The 14,260-nt window shown below is 37.4% G+C and overlaps 1 long non-coding RNA gene across 1 annotated transcript in view; it reads left to right on the top strand.

The window, feature by feature from the left end:
* The window catches only part of LOC149918126 (uncharacterized), a 32,047-nt gene extending 18,124 nt beyond the window's left edge, over positions 1-13,923 (top strand). Inside the window, exon 4 of the long non-coding RNA XR_016466400.1 lies at positions 13,625-13,923. This is a non-coding gene — a long non-coding RNA (uncharacterized LOC149918126). The remainder of the gene's footprint in view (positions 1-13,624) is intronic.
* Positions 13,924-14,260: the final 337 nt, after the last annotated feature.

Here is a 14,260-nt window from a genome sequence, read left to right as displayed (position 1 = left end):
TAGACATACTTGACACAAACAGTCCAGTTTTGCAAGACATAACTTTAAGAAAAAGGAGAAAATATGGTACTGTGTTGTTTTTACAGACCGTTGTCTAAATTTAGCATTAAAAACCTTTGGTGGGAAAGGTAGAATCTGTCTTTTGCTGTCACAATACTCTGCTACCATCACTGAATTTTGTTTAGAATAATATGGCCTTAATGCCCCCATCTCCTGTAGAATTGCTCAGACTGGTAGTTGATTAGAGCAGAGAGAGGTGCCAGTATTATCTGTGTTAGTGCTCCAGAGGTCATCCTACACTAACAAGACCGCCCCAGTCAGGGATGACAGAATCCAGCTGTTGTGCCTTGAGCTGAATGAAAAGAATCCACTTAATGCCACGATGTGTCTCAAAAGATTAACTATGCTAACTAGTTACTTCCCACCTCTGCAAAAGTGGCTGGCTCATCATCACTGTCCTCCTTTTAGCGGGGAGCTACGGTATACATGAAACCATTTACCTCTTTAACCTTGTGAACTGTAAGGTACCAAATACACATTATTTTAAACAGGTAAAACTAAGTTTTAACTTCACCAGTTTCTGCTTAAAAGTGATCTCCTGTGTCTCTGCAACAGAAGGAAATGCTCCACTCCAAAGAAATGTTTAGACATATTTTTAAATGTGAAAACGGTTTGCTAGTTATTCCACTGCTTAGCAGCAGCAAATCCCAATCTCAGCTATAAGAGGAATAGCAGAAGCACACTTGCAGTCAGTTGACAGCACAGAAATCCCAACATCCTTACACAGAGGCTAAGCGTACAAATAAATGTATATTTATATAAGAAGAAAACCTTTAAAAGGTAAACATTAAATGTCATATTCTTTTTGTAGTACTCCTTGAGTTGCCTGAAACGTTTCCCCAACTACTTTTGCACTTTCTTATATTTGTGTTTTTTCCCTTTGTGAGTGCTTTTTCCCTATGTGAGTCAACGTGGCTTTTTCTTCCAAGCTACTTGCTTGCATGTAAGCATCCGTGGGAACGTCAGCGCCGTTCTGTGGCTACAGATTTATTACTTAGCCAGCAGAGGGAACTCGAGTTTTCTAATGTCTTAATCCGAAGGAAAACAACGGTGAGGTCAAACTATACCTATGGTTTTGTTCCATTTCCCACTGACGCTGATTGCTACGGGTTATTTTGTTTCAGTTGTTTTGGATTTGATTTTTGTTTTTGTTTGAGGTGGTGGTTTGGGTTGGGTTTTTCTCCAGTTCTTGAGGGTTGAATTTGTCAGAGGTGATCTCCAGTTTTTTTTTATTCAAATGATCTTGCCTAACATGAAAAGCAAAGTCATTTGAAACTCAAAGAGCCATTTATAGTTGAATGGAGTTTAAATATGAAGCGACTGTAATGGCACTTGATTCTTCAGGAGTTTTAACACTTAGTGCACTCTTTTGAATGACATGCTTTTATAATGCTAACCAATGAAAAAAGAGATTTTTCAAAGCTGAAGAGAATCTCTGAATCTCATGCAAAGTGAATGTAATATTAAAAAAAAAAAAAAATCCACTTCTGTTTCTTCAGTGGACAATATAATTTGCAAAGTAATGGAAAGTCCTATTTCAGAAATAGATTCCACTGTTTATCTGTATTCCATTTTTTTTTTCTGATAAAGGTGATGATTAAGATATGAACCCAGCATGCATTCCTCAGTGTATTCCCTTATCATAATAGCTTTAAAGTGAATGCAAAATGGAGATATGCTTTCTTTTCCTTGAATGCAAAATGGAGATACACTTTTTTTTCCCTTCAGTTTGTTCTGTAGTTAAATAAACATATAAAGCAAGCTGAAAATGCCACACAAGGTTTTGAGGGCTTGGGGATTTTTTATTATTATTATGTTTTTCCAATTATTACATTAAAAAAAATTCAGGTTTTCTCTGCAAAGTTTTCCCTAGAAAATTCTTCCAGTGGCTGGAGATTGAGTGGGATTATGATGCCGCAATAACCAGGAAAATGAAATTTGAGCAAATAAGATGGGAAGACATCTTCAGTTATTCAGGCATTTTAGTGACATAAGGGATTGTACCATCATGTAGTCTGACTTCTTACATAACAGAAACCATGGAATTTCACCCTGTAATTCCTGTACTGTATCCAATAAAAATATGGTTGGATTACAGTGTAGTATTTAGAACAGCATCTGGTCTTGATTGTAGGAGTCTGGGTAAAATGTTTGTTCCTAATACTCAGGTCATTCTAAAATGCCATGTGGGCTCCTAATTCACTTAGGCTTTTAATATTTTAATTGCATCTTCTTACAATTACTGCCATAATTAGAATGGAACATTAACAATACACAACTAACTTTTAGCTTAATTTTACTTACTTTTTTTTTTTTTTATAGAGGGAAAACTACTGATGAGCTTTCTTCATTTTAGGGATTGTAAGAGAACCACCATCTCTTATCTTTTTGAAATGCTGTTTTCCTTAGAAAACACAAATAACAGCTTGTGGGTTCAGGTTTCTTACTGATGTGATGCAGAAAGGAGGAAAAATAATTCAAATTGAAAACACAAGAAAATATATCCTTAACATCTGTAAGTAAGAATTAATGATTAAAAACACATTAATGAAAAATTCTAAATTCTGCCTCCATAGTGATGGTACCTTAGAGGGAAGGAAAAAAATCGCAACCAATAACAGCAAAAAAAATAAAAAAAACATGAACCAATATTATTAGGCTCCTCCATGCTGTGCCAGACAGTTTTAAGAACAGTATTGACGTCCTGCACTCAAAATTCATTTACTGTACTTTGTCTGCATAGTTCTCAGTCTTTGGTCTAAATTTTTAACACTGAGGCTGGGAGAGGACAAGGTGTTACTTAAAGAGATCTAATATTCTTTTCTGTCTGCAGTGTTAGGGTAGCTGGGTAAATGACTGAGTTGAGATGCATGTGCTCACTCTGTGTGCTAAAGTCATCTTCATATACTTCTCTGCTTGCCATCCTGCAAGGGAACTCACTGAGGCACTGTCTTTTTCAAGCACTTCTTTTCTATAGGTACATGAGATGTGTGAGAGGCATTGCCATCAATTTTACCATTTATTTTCAACTTAGTCAGAGATGTAAGGGAAAAAAGCATATCTTTAAACTTCAAAAGGTCTGCAATAACACACACTTGAAAAAAAGATAACGGAATGGCTTTTTCCCATCCTGGCTGTAGCTGATGTTGAGGTGAAGGCGCTGTTGGAGGGGTAACCAAAGCAGAGTAGGGAGGCATAAAGCATGATATTGTCACTCAGGGTGTCAGCGGCAGAGACTACCTCCAGCAGCTAAAGAATTCATTTGGACACTCTGAAGTATGTATCACCCTCTGGCTCTTCATCACCTTTTGCTGAGATGGCCTCATCCCCTCACTCACTGTGGGGTGATGGGCACATGGCCACCTGTGACTAAGTCTCAGCTGGAGCTGGGTAAAGACCCAGGTGTATCCCCAGCCCTGACTGAGTGAGGAAGAGAAGGAGCGTAGCAGTGAATATGGGGTGCATCCAGAATAGTACAGAAAAAGATAAAGAATGGATGTTGAGGTTCCAGAGAAAAAATAATAGGTGACAAGAGAACATGTCAGTATGAAAAAAAATATGGATGTATAAATTATTGTTTAAAATAGGAATTCTCAGTATGTGAAACAAATTGCTAAAAGACCCCTGGCCACAAAAATCCTAACTATCTTTCAAGATGGAAAGACAAGTGAAGGTTTTCTGTAGTTTAGTTTAGTGACATTTTGAGGACTTGGTAAGCTATTTTCATGAGGAATTGCTCTGGGCTGCTATGTCACCATTTAATCAAGAAAGAAGATTGTAGAACAGAGGGAATATTTCTTATTTCCTTAAGATCAGTAAGAAAGTAGCATGTTATATTAGAAAATAAGACAGCTTAAAATGTTAGTCAGTCAAAGCTATCAGATACTGTTTATGGATTGCAGTGTTATTATTTTGTTAATTGTTCCTGCATTACTTGTGGGTATGTGGCTATAGTTTATGCTGTTATGTTGTCAGGCTTCTGATAATGGGAAGGACTGTTTGTTTAGACTGTGCAGCTCTTCACTTTAATTTGCTCTGGCTCCAGTGTGACATGTTAAAACTACTATCAATGGAAAATCCAAATTTCCCAGAAAGACTTAAAAGAGCAACCTCAGTGAACTGAAATTATCTCCTCTTAAAGCTAATTACCTTAGTATACTTAGAAAAGTAGTGCTATAGGAAATCTGTTTCTTTAGACTCTCTTCTGTTTCATTAAATGCCTCAGGTCAATATGAATAATTATTGTTTGCTTTTATTGCACCTTTTCCATTATTCATTTACATGCCTATGAAAGGACATAAAACTAAAGTAATCCAACAAATTAGGAGCAATTTTTTGAGACAGTCATTCATAATTAAAAAACAAACACAAAATATTTTCACCTTTCAGTTTATTTTATTAAAAAGAAAATACTGAGGTTTCCACTTAATAGGAAGCTTTAAAGCATTAATGAGTCTCTCCGGGCAGTTATGGCAAGTAAATATGGAAAGCTTCCAACATTAAATATGTTCTACCATATTCTGTTACCCAGGGGCTGGAATTAAGAAAAATAAGCATCAAAAGATGCTTGTTCATGGAAGAAACACATGATTCTGTATCCTGTGCCATCTTCTTTCAATAGTGTTCACCTAATACCATTAACAAGTAGGATAGGGTAGCAGTTTTTCCCATTTCCCAGGGGGCTTAGGGTAAATTTCATATTTTGGCTGACTGAAATGTACTTCGGGCAATTATTTTGAAGTCCCACGGAAACAGGATTTTTATGACCTCCCAGGAGCAGCGTTTCATAATGGTCAACCTGGAAGACAAATCAAGAAGCTGTATTATTCTGAAGCCAGTAGTCTTTACTTTTATCTGGGCAATATGCTACTGAATTTCTGGGATAAAGATGAGGAAAAAGATGAGAAGGATACACTGGGAAGATCTCCTCTTAACACATCTTGCTATCAGTTACAGATTTATAGAACTGCATGTCAGTTCTATGAATCTCCACTTTTTAGAAACTGTATTTATTTTGATGTCACAGTATCGTAGGGGTTGGAAGGGATCTCCAGAGATCATTGAGTCCAACCCCCCTCCCTACACCAGGTCACACAAGTAGTTGTCCAGGTGGGTCTTGAGTATCTCTAGAGAAGAAGACTCCACAACCTCCCTGGGCAGCCTGTTCCAGTGCCCCATCACCCTCACCGTAAAGAAGTTCTTGTGCACATTTGTGCGGAACTTCCTATGCTCCAGTTTCTGGCCATTTCCCCTTGTCCTGTCTCCACACACTGCTGAAAAGAGTCTGGCCTTGCCACTCTGCCCCCCGCATCTTAGGTCCCCTCTCAGTCTTCTCTTCTTCTCAAGGCTAAACAGACCCAGTTCATTCAGCCTTCCTTCATAGGGGAGATGCTCCAGGCCCTTCACCATCTTTGTGGCCCTCCGCTGGACTCTTTCCAAGAGATCCCTGTCTTTTTTGTACTGAGGAGCCCAGAACTGGACACAGTACTCTAGATGAGGCCTTACCAGGGCAGAGTAGAGGGGGAGGATCTCCTCCCTCAACCTGCTGGCCACACTCTTTTTAATGCACCCCAGAATGCCATTGGCCTTTTTGGCCACAAGGGCACACTGCTGGCTCATGGCCAACCTGTCGTCCACCAGGACACCCAGGTCCCTCTCTGCAGAGCTCCTCTCCAGCAGGTCATCCCCCAACCTGTACCACTGCATGCAATTATTCCTCCCTAGGTGCAATACTCTACACTTGCTTTTGTTAAACCTCATCTGGTTTCTTACTGCCCAGCTCTCCAGCCTGTCCAGGTCTCGCTGAATGGCAGCACAGCCTTCAGCGTGTCAGCCAATCCTTCCAACTTTGTATCATCAGCGAACTTGCTGAAGGTGGACACTATCCCCTCATCAAGGTCATTGATGAAGATGCTGAACAAGACCAGATCCAGCACCAACCCCTGAGGGACCCTGCTAGTTACAGGTCTCCAACTGGACTCTGCACTACCAATGATGACCCTCTGTGCTCTGCCAGTCAGCCAGTTCTCAACTCACCTCACTGTCCACTCATCTATCCTGCACTTCCTCAGCTTTGTTATAAGGATGTCATGGGAGACAGTATCAAATGCCTTGCTGATAATATAAATTAAGCACTGATTTCCTAGACCTATGAAGAGAATTGTTTCCCTGCTATCATGGTATTTTATTTCCTCTCATCCTGCTGCGTAATTAATTCATGAACCTACAGCTCCCCACCCACTTAAGATGGAACTTACATTCATCCTTGTCTAAGCATGTATTACTGAGATGATACGATATAAAGTGCATTTTCTCTCACTTATGTACTTGGTTAGTTTTAGCAACTGCATGTAAAATGTTCAGTAGGGAAAAGAAATTTGAAAATCTATAGGTCATTTGTTTGTTTTTCAGTGAACAAACAATAAATCTGTGTTTGCCATGCTACCAAGTGTCATAATCTTCCTAATCCTAGATTAGCCACCCCTCTGACATTGCCCAAGTTAAAGCCAAAAAAAATCATGTAAAGGTTTTAAATAAAGTAATTAAATACTATTTTCTTTTCTATTGTCATAGAAATGAAGAAAAACTTCCATAGAAAAAGAAGTTTAAAACAAAGAGGAGACGACTTTTTTTTTTTTTTTCCCACAAGCATCCATACATATCCATCTGTAATCTCACTCTGCTGGTCTGTTGCATCTACACTAATTTACTGAATTCCTTGGAAAAATTGTTAATTGCCGAAAAAGAAAAAAAAATATCTGAATAATATGATAATTTTAGTAGTCTTTATAGTAACCTTTCTTATCTTAAAATTTGCTTCTACATGAAGTTATTGATTATATTGTGAATAATTTTCCATCTTGGGTATTTCCTCCCTACACCAACTAGTTTTAATAGTAATTATTCCTTTAATAAATTCAGCACTGGTATACTGGAGAAGAAGGAAATAAATCTGTCAGACTGTTACAGAATAACATATCTATGAGAAAAATTGTGTTTACATTATTATTTAGAAGTTAGCAGTTGCATAGGTGCAACTTGCCTTTATTCTTGTTATCTTATCCTTGACTACTCAAAATATCCTACATAGAGAAAGTTCTTTAAAGGAAAAAATAGACTGTATCAACTCTTGGCTATGTAATGTCATCCTGCAGAAAGGAAAATCACAGTTAATTGCATAGGAAAATAATGGAAAATAATCCCCCTTTTTAGTGTCCCCTTTTGGACTCTCATCTCAAGGAATGAAAATGATGTATCCTAATATGTGTATGCTAATATACTTCTCAGTATCATGATAATGGATACACTGATTGATTTCTTGTGCCTTGTACAAGAAGAGCCATGTAAATTTTGTCCTTGTGTAATGATAAAAACAGTTATAATAATGTGTCTTACTTTTGTGACTTTCATATTTCATTTGAATAACATGGAATGATCAGCTTAACTAGTTTGGTTTTTTTCTTTAAATTCAGAAAAATTGTCTTTTTTAACAGAATCAGAACAAGCAAATTATACAAATTATACAAACAAGAATAAAAACAACTTGCAACATAAGAAAAGATTAGAACACAAGAAACATGTCTCTTGAAAAATATGGTCCAGTAATTAGATGGATGTGCAGGCTTAACTGCTTCCTGTTTCTTAGGTCTACAAGCCTACAATTAGTGTTTTCAGTGTCCCCATATTTCTATTTTGTTAATTTGCACTCATTTGTTACACTCTGTATTCTTGTAGTAAGCCTGTAATATACGCTGCAGCAAATCCTGTAATTAGAGTAATTGAGTCATGGAATACAGTTTGGTGGTAATGATACAATTTTTTTAAAAACATTTTATATGGGTGCACACAAGCATGTTACATGTACATACATGTATACTTAATGAAGTATGTATTCTAATGAGCTGCATAAGACAACTTAGTGGGGAATTCTGCAAAACCAATGTGAGATATAAGAATCCCAACACTTAAAGACAAGCATCTAGTGATGTTCTGAATAGTAGATTTGAGTTTATACACAGCAGTAATCAGATATATGCAGACATACAACATTCTGACAGGATCTTGAAGATCTCCTTCCCTCCTTCCAAATGTGAAGTACTGAATTTTGCGTATTGAGAATGCTTTTCCAAGTCCTTAGACAGCACATTAGGAAGACTTTTGTAACCAAGAAAGAAAGAGCAAAGCAAGGGCTCCTTTGGAACTTCAAATTTAAAGTAGCACAGCAGCAAGTAATGGCTAGTGACATCTGAAAGTGACAAGAATGTCAATTGTCATCAAGCAACTTGATACATTTCAGACAGACCAGGAAACATATTCATTCCATTCTTGTGGACTTTTTTGTGATTAAACAAAGTATGTTTTATTTTTCTAGATTTGCAGCTCAGGCATACCTTTACAGAAGACCTTAGTAAATTTGGAAAAGGCATTAGCACACAATTCTGTGTGACCTCAGAAAAGGTTATTTCACAGTAGCATCAATGTGTTACTTTGAACTAATGAATGCCTTACTTCGTAATTCCAGAGGTTCAAAGATGGAGATAAGAAAATAAGAGGTATTCTGGTCTCATCTCTGGATAATCTTGTACTGATCTCCTAGAGGGAGAATGGATTCCTATTTTGTGGATGTTTGTGGTTGGAGCTAAGGCAGAGGCAGGCTTCCAGAAATGGGGAAGTCTGAGAAAAGCTGGAATACTGTTCCACAGATGCTGTGATAGCATCCAAAAATATCTATGGTATGGCTGAAATGGTAGAGAGGTGATGAGAATGCACACAAAACTGCACAGCTATTACAGTCTTTTTTTTTTCCTGCACCTCACCTTAACTCCTTGCTGAAACAGAGCCTGGGGTTCTGCTGTTTCATAGTATTTCACAGAGTAAAACACAGGATTAGACCTCAACATTAAAGGAAATATCTGAAAAACATCTAGCAGTCAACATGCAGGAAACATTTTAAAAATATAAACTTTGTAAATGCTATTTAAAATAACCTTAATTAAAACATTCTGGGGGCTAGATTTACCAGTATTCCTCCTTTAAAATGTTATACTGGTGTTTGATATTTAAATTTAAATGCACAGTTGAGCGTAACAAATACATATGCTTAACTGGCATAGTCCTGTATAACCAATTCAGTTTATAGTCCAAGTCTGAAGCAAATATCCTCTTGTTTCCCTCCCTATGAGCTGAACAAAAACAGGATAAACCCTGTGAATTAAATGATCAATCTCAGTCCATTAGCCTCACTTTTCCTCTGACTTTTTCCAGCATCCTTTCTGTTAACTGTTTTAATACAATTATTTAACAGTTATTGGCCTTCAAAAGGTTGAGCAGACAGTCATTTAAAACTTCACCTATGAATGAATGAAGAGGCCAATATTTCAAACTTTTTTTAATTTCTGAATTATTTCAGCTAGCTATTCAGTCAGCTTTGGACCTTCCCACTGAAGCAGATTAGCTCTACTTTTGCCTAAGCCCTTCCTCTATGCTTGCATCAAATTTACTCTCTTTAATACTGGGATATGAATCTGAAGCAATTCATTTATTTCTAATATTTCTAGAAGTCTAATAATTTAGAGAACATGTTTTACTTCAATTTCTATTGAAGTTTAAAAAATGTAAAAAAAAAAAAAGAAAAGATTGGAAACTGAATATTTGTCAGCAGAGGGAGAGTTAAACAAAATATAGTTAAATGGAATAAAAGGTAAGCCATTGAAGTATGTAAATACTGTAACCTGATGGAAATTCAGTTTGGTAGGTGTTATACAAACCTTCCAATAAGCCAGTTGTGTTGCTATAATACACTGCCTAAATTCTCATTTAAAGATTTGGTCCTTGAGGTCAGATCCCAGGAGGCTATTTGATTCCAGATCTAGATGCAGATGTTAGCCTTCATCTAATCAATACTTATATCAATTTCCAGGAAAATACATGATTTCAAAATATGAAGTGTCTATAACTATGTTTTACTGTGAACATAGAAAAGAGGGGAGAGCAAGTAGTGCACAGCATTAAAAGTAATACCTTTGCTGTTCACTGTAGTTTTACCTCTTGATGAGCCTCATTGCTGCAGTGCTGCTAACAGTCTAGCTTGGGTCACAACTGGTTACACCTCATCCCACAACCTTCCTATGCTTTTGGAAAAATCTGGAGTATGGCAGTGGGCTGAGAGGCAGCATGTTGCCACACCACCAAATGTTACAAGAGACGCTTTGGAGGAGATGGCTCAGATTTTAAGTGCTGCCTGCTTGCCCAAAAGTAGTGCTGGTCCTATACAACTCAGCAGAGCTCTGTGATGCACATCTCTCTCCTTAATTCCACAAGCATAAAGCTTTTGGGCAGGTTGAGATTGTGGCTGAATATGCAGATGAATATACTGCTTCCTACCTTGGGGTAGGAAAAAAAGCAAACTTGCCTTAGGGGGTTTCCGCAGCTCTGAAGCAGACAGTGTAGTGCTGATGCTTGGCCTGATGGAGGTAAGTTTACTTCTATCCCACCCTCACTTTGATGCTGGTCTCTTGGCCCATATCCTGCTTCCAGAGTTTGGCCAACTATGAATATTTCCTGGAATATTTGTTATAATCTTAAAAAAAAAAGGTCAGTGTAAGAAAGCAGGCAATGTATCAGTCCTTTTCCCTTCAGAATTAAAGCCTCTTTGTTAGTGTTCAAGAACCTGAGCATGTAAGATTTACTTTCCCTATCTTCAAAGCCTGTCCATTTGGCACACCCCCATGGCTTGGCAAGCTCTCCAGCTGACTAATCTCAGAGCAACTTTGGTAACTTACTCACTGTCTGTCTCCTCTAGCTGCCTGAACCACAATAAACTGTGCTCCACACCTTTGGAAAGAGATACTGTAATAGAGGAGAGGGAATTATATTTCATAATCTTGATGCGTCAGTAGAAGCATCTGCATCGGAACTGGAGCTTGCAGGCTTTGAGCCAGCACAGTATCAACAGCTGGAACTGACTCCCACCAAAAATGCTAACCTCAGATTGCAACAACTGCATCAAAATAAATGCTGGAAATCAGAGAGAGGCAGTTATGAAAATGACCTCCATTACCTGCCAGCTGTATGGCAGCACATGTTGTACCTTGCACCATCTGTAGATAAAGCTTCATTGTAATTTAAAGTGTAAAAGCCATCATACTTTTCTGTCAGGAGTCAGGACTCCCCAGTGTACACTAATATGTAAAATGCTTTGTTGCTATGAGGTCCAATTGTATGTGCACATATGTCAGCCTTTACTGAGGCTCACTAAGTCATTGTCAGGCAGATGTTGTTTTGCCAGGTGTGCTTTTGTAAAGCTTACAGCTGGATAACTTTCCTCCAGAGGGGATACCAGAGGGGATATTTAAATTGGAGATGGGCAAGCCTCAAAGGGTTTAGAGGTTCAATTAAATAAGCATCTAAAAGTCTGGATACTTGTCTGAACCAAATCCAGCATCCCCAGAATAAGGCTGTAGGGCAGAATAGAGTAGTTCAGTTGCAAGGGATCTACAACGATCATTGAGTCCAACTGCAGAATAGTTCAGGCTGTTGTAGACCATGTAGAGCACCCTTGCAACTTTCTGTGTAAGAATCTCAAAGATGGTATTTTTTTTCTACCAAGATTAACATATTCAATTTGCAGATTATTTAAAATCAAATTTTAGCAAGCTACAACATTTGATTTAATTTTGCATAAAGCTCTAGGTCAGTTTTATTTTTGTCAATCCATTTCCATAATCTTTCGTTTAAAAGAAAAGATATTTCCTGAAAGCATATGAAAAATTCACAGAAAAAGGCTCAAACTGCAAGAATTATTTACTGTGAGGTGGTAGCAAACGTTTCCAGAATATTTTTCTGGAATGGAAGCAATTCAACTAGAACCACAAGAGAGTGCATTAACTTAATCAGGACAAGTAAAAATGCAACAATTTCTACAGGACAATAAAAGCCTACAGAAGAAGACAATCTGGAAGCAATATAAATGTGCAAAAAGGAATTACAAAATGCTATGTACTTTTAGCTATGTATACCTCTTAATTAGGTCCTAAGCAGACATTATAGGATGTCTTCTATTTTGAGACACTATTTCTCAAGGACTGTTTATTGATGACCAAGAATTCTGTAGACTCATCTGACTGATATACTGCATTGTGTATTTTAGCACTGAGTTCATTAACACTGAAAGAAATACAAAATCTGAATAAAGATCGATCAGAAAAGACTGAAGAGCTGTGAAAAAAAAAAACCAAAAACAAAAACAGTTAAATCCCAAGAACTGCCTTGCTATTCAGATGAGAATATACATTTATAAGTAGCTAGTGTACACTATGCACCTGAGGTCATGAGGAGCTCATCACTGATACTAAGACCTCAAAGAGAATCAACCTCACTGGTCAGTATTCATCTAGAAAACATTTTGTAGGTTCTGTTTCTGTATCCACTGGCTTACATTAATGCATGTTTTGCTTATCCTAACACTAGACTGCGTGCAAGGAAAAGCTTAAGGAGATTAAAAGGATGTTTCAGCAACTAACACACAGAAATATCTCAGAACAACTCTGCAGCCAAGTAATATTCTGAAGAAATCACTGCTGTTCAGTGATTCATAAAATTTCCCTATCAAATTAACTAAATTGTTTTAAGATATCTTCCAAAATGACCACACCTCTGTGAGAATCTTAGTATATAAAGGAATGGGAATATATATATATATAAGTTTTTAATTTAAAAAATCTTTCATGGTTATGAGTTAATGATTTTCTCTCCCAACTTACTGAGCCTACACTATCTGCAGAACCTTGGTGTCTCCAACTGGTGTCCAGACTAAATTAAAGTTGAAAGAATGATTATATAGAGAGTTTTTTAGAACTGAATTGTACTTGTGCACTTTAGCATGGATTCATGCAAAACTTCATAATTAAACTGTATGCTAAATTTGACGTCCAAGTTGAACAGTAGATTTTAAAGGAAACTTACAACTGCTGAGTTCTATTTTACCATTCTGAGTTTAGTTTTGCTGATTTTATTTCACTGAATTAAATTTGCCAAAGTTCAGCTGAAGTAAGAGTACATACAACAGTGTAAAAAATGTAGAACATTTCAGTTGGTTAGGCATGCACTTGAACTTATAATAAAAACAACAGGTGAGCTACGAGTGGTTTAAGGTTTTGTTGTCAGCTCTGTGTGCAGCTGTGGAAATTCTTTATTAATCAGGATGAGAGGCTTGGGAGTGCATTCAATGGTTCACATATGATTCAGATATTTCACTAACCATACTTCTGTTATCTCACTTTTATGTTTTTATATGTATTATTCCCAGTAACATGAGTACCGAACTGTAACGCTTGGATTGGTGACATTGAGTTAATTTTTTAAGATCAGGGTCTAACATTGTTGCTTAGGAGGTTCAAAAAGTGTTATATTTGTCTCTAGAATAAATGTATCAGGGCTGCTCTGAAAGAAGTGCCTCCTATTTTATTATATTGGACAATGATGTTGGAGGTGGATGTTGGTGGTATGGCAGTAGAGGTTGAATCTTCCTTCCAGTATCCCATTACATGTTGTTTCTCTGTGACAGATGGCAGCAGAGGAGCAGTCTGACAAAAGGCACCTGTCATGGAAGTGTACATGAAGCAAAGGTGTGACACTGAATTCTTCCACGCAGAGAAAGTTGCACTCAGTGATATTCACCGATGCTTTCTGAATGGTCATGGAGACCAAACAGTGGATGTGAGCACAAGTGAGGTGGTGGGTGGTGTAGTTCAGTAGTGGTGAAAGCAAGGTGAAAGACAAGCCACCTTTTGGGTGGTCATGCAGATTTGTATGAGCATGGCATGCAGGCTCTTGATCATCACTGGCAAAAATGCACAGCTAATGGTGGTGACTATGTTGAAAAACAGTGTTTTGTAGCTAAGAATTCACTCTGTCAAATAATGCTGTTGTTCTCTTTGTTTCTGTTGTAATTTCTATGAAAAAAAATAGGAAGAATTACTTTCAGAGCAACCTATGTATTATGACAGTATGTGGGAAATGGTTAAAGAGGTCTAGAGTATTTTCTCAATCATTATCTTTTCCTGATTTATTAAGGCTTCTCCTACAAAATATGTTGTGAATACAATACTGAGATCGATTGTCCACTGCAAAAAGTCTCTTCAAGAACTTCATGTCCAATTCTTTTTCATTAACTACACTTTGTCACAAAGGTAAGACAATT

The sequence above is a fragment of the Phasianus colchicus genome, chromosome 4 (genome assembly GCF_987193195.1).
Source record: "Phasianus colchicus chromosome 4, bPhaCol1.hap1.1, whole genome shotgun sequence".
In the NCBI taxonomy this organism is placed as follows: domain Eukaryota; kingdom Metazoa; phylum Chordata; class Aves; order Galliformes; family Phasianidae; genus Phasianus; species Phasianus colchicus.
Note: the sequence above shows the minus strand (reverse complement) of the source record. Positions and strands in the feature narration are given on the sequence as shown.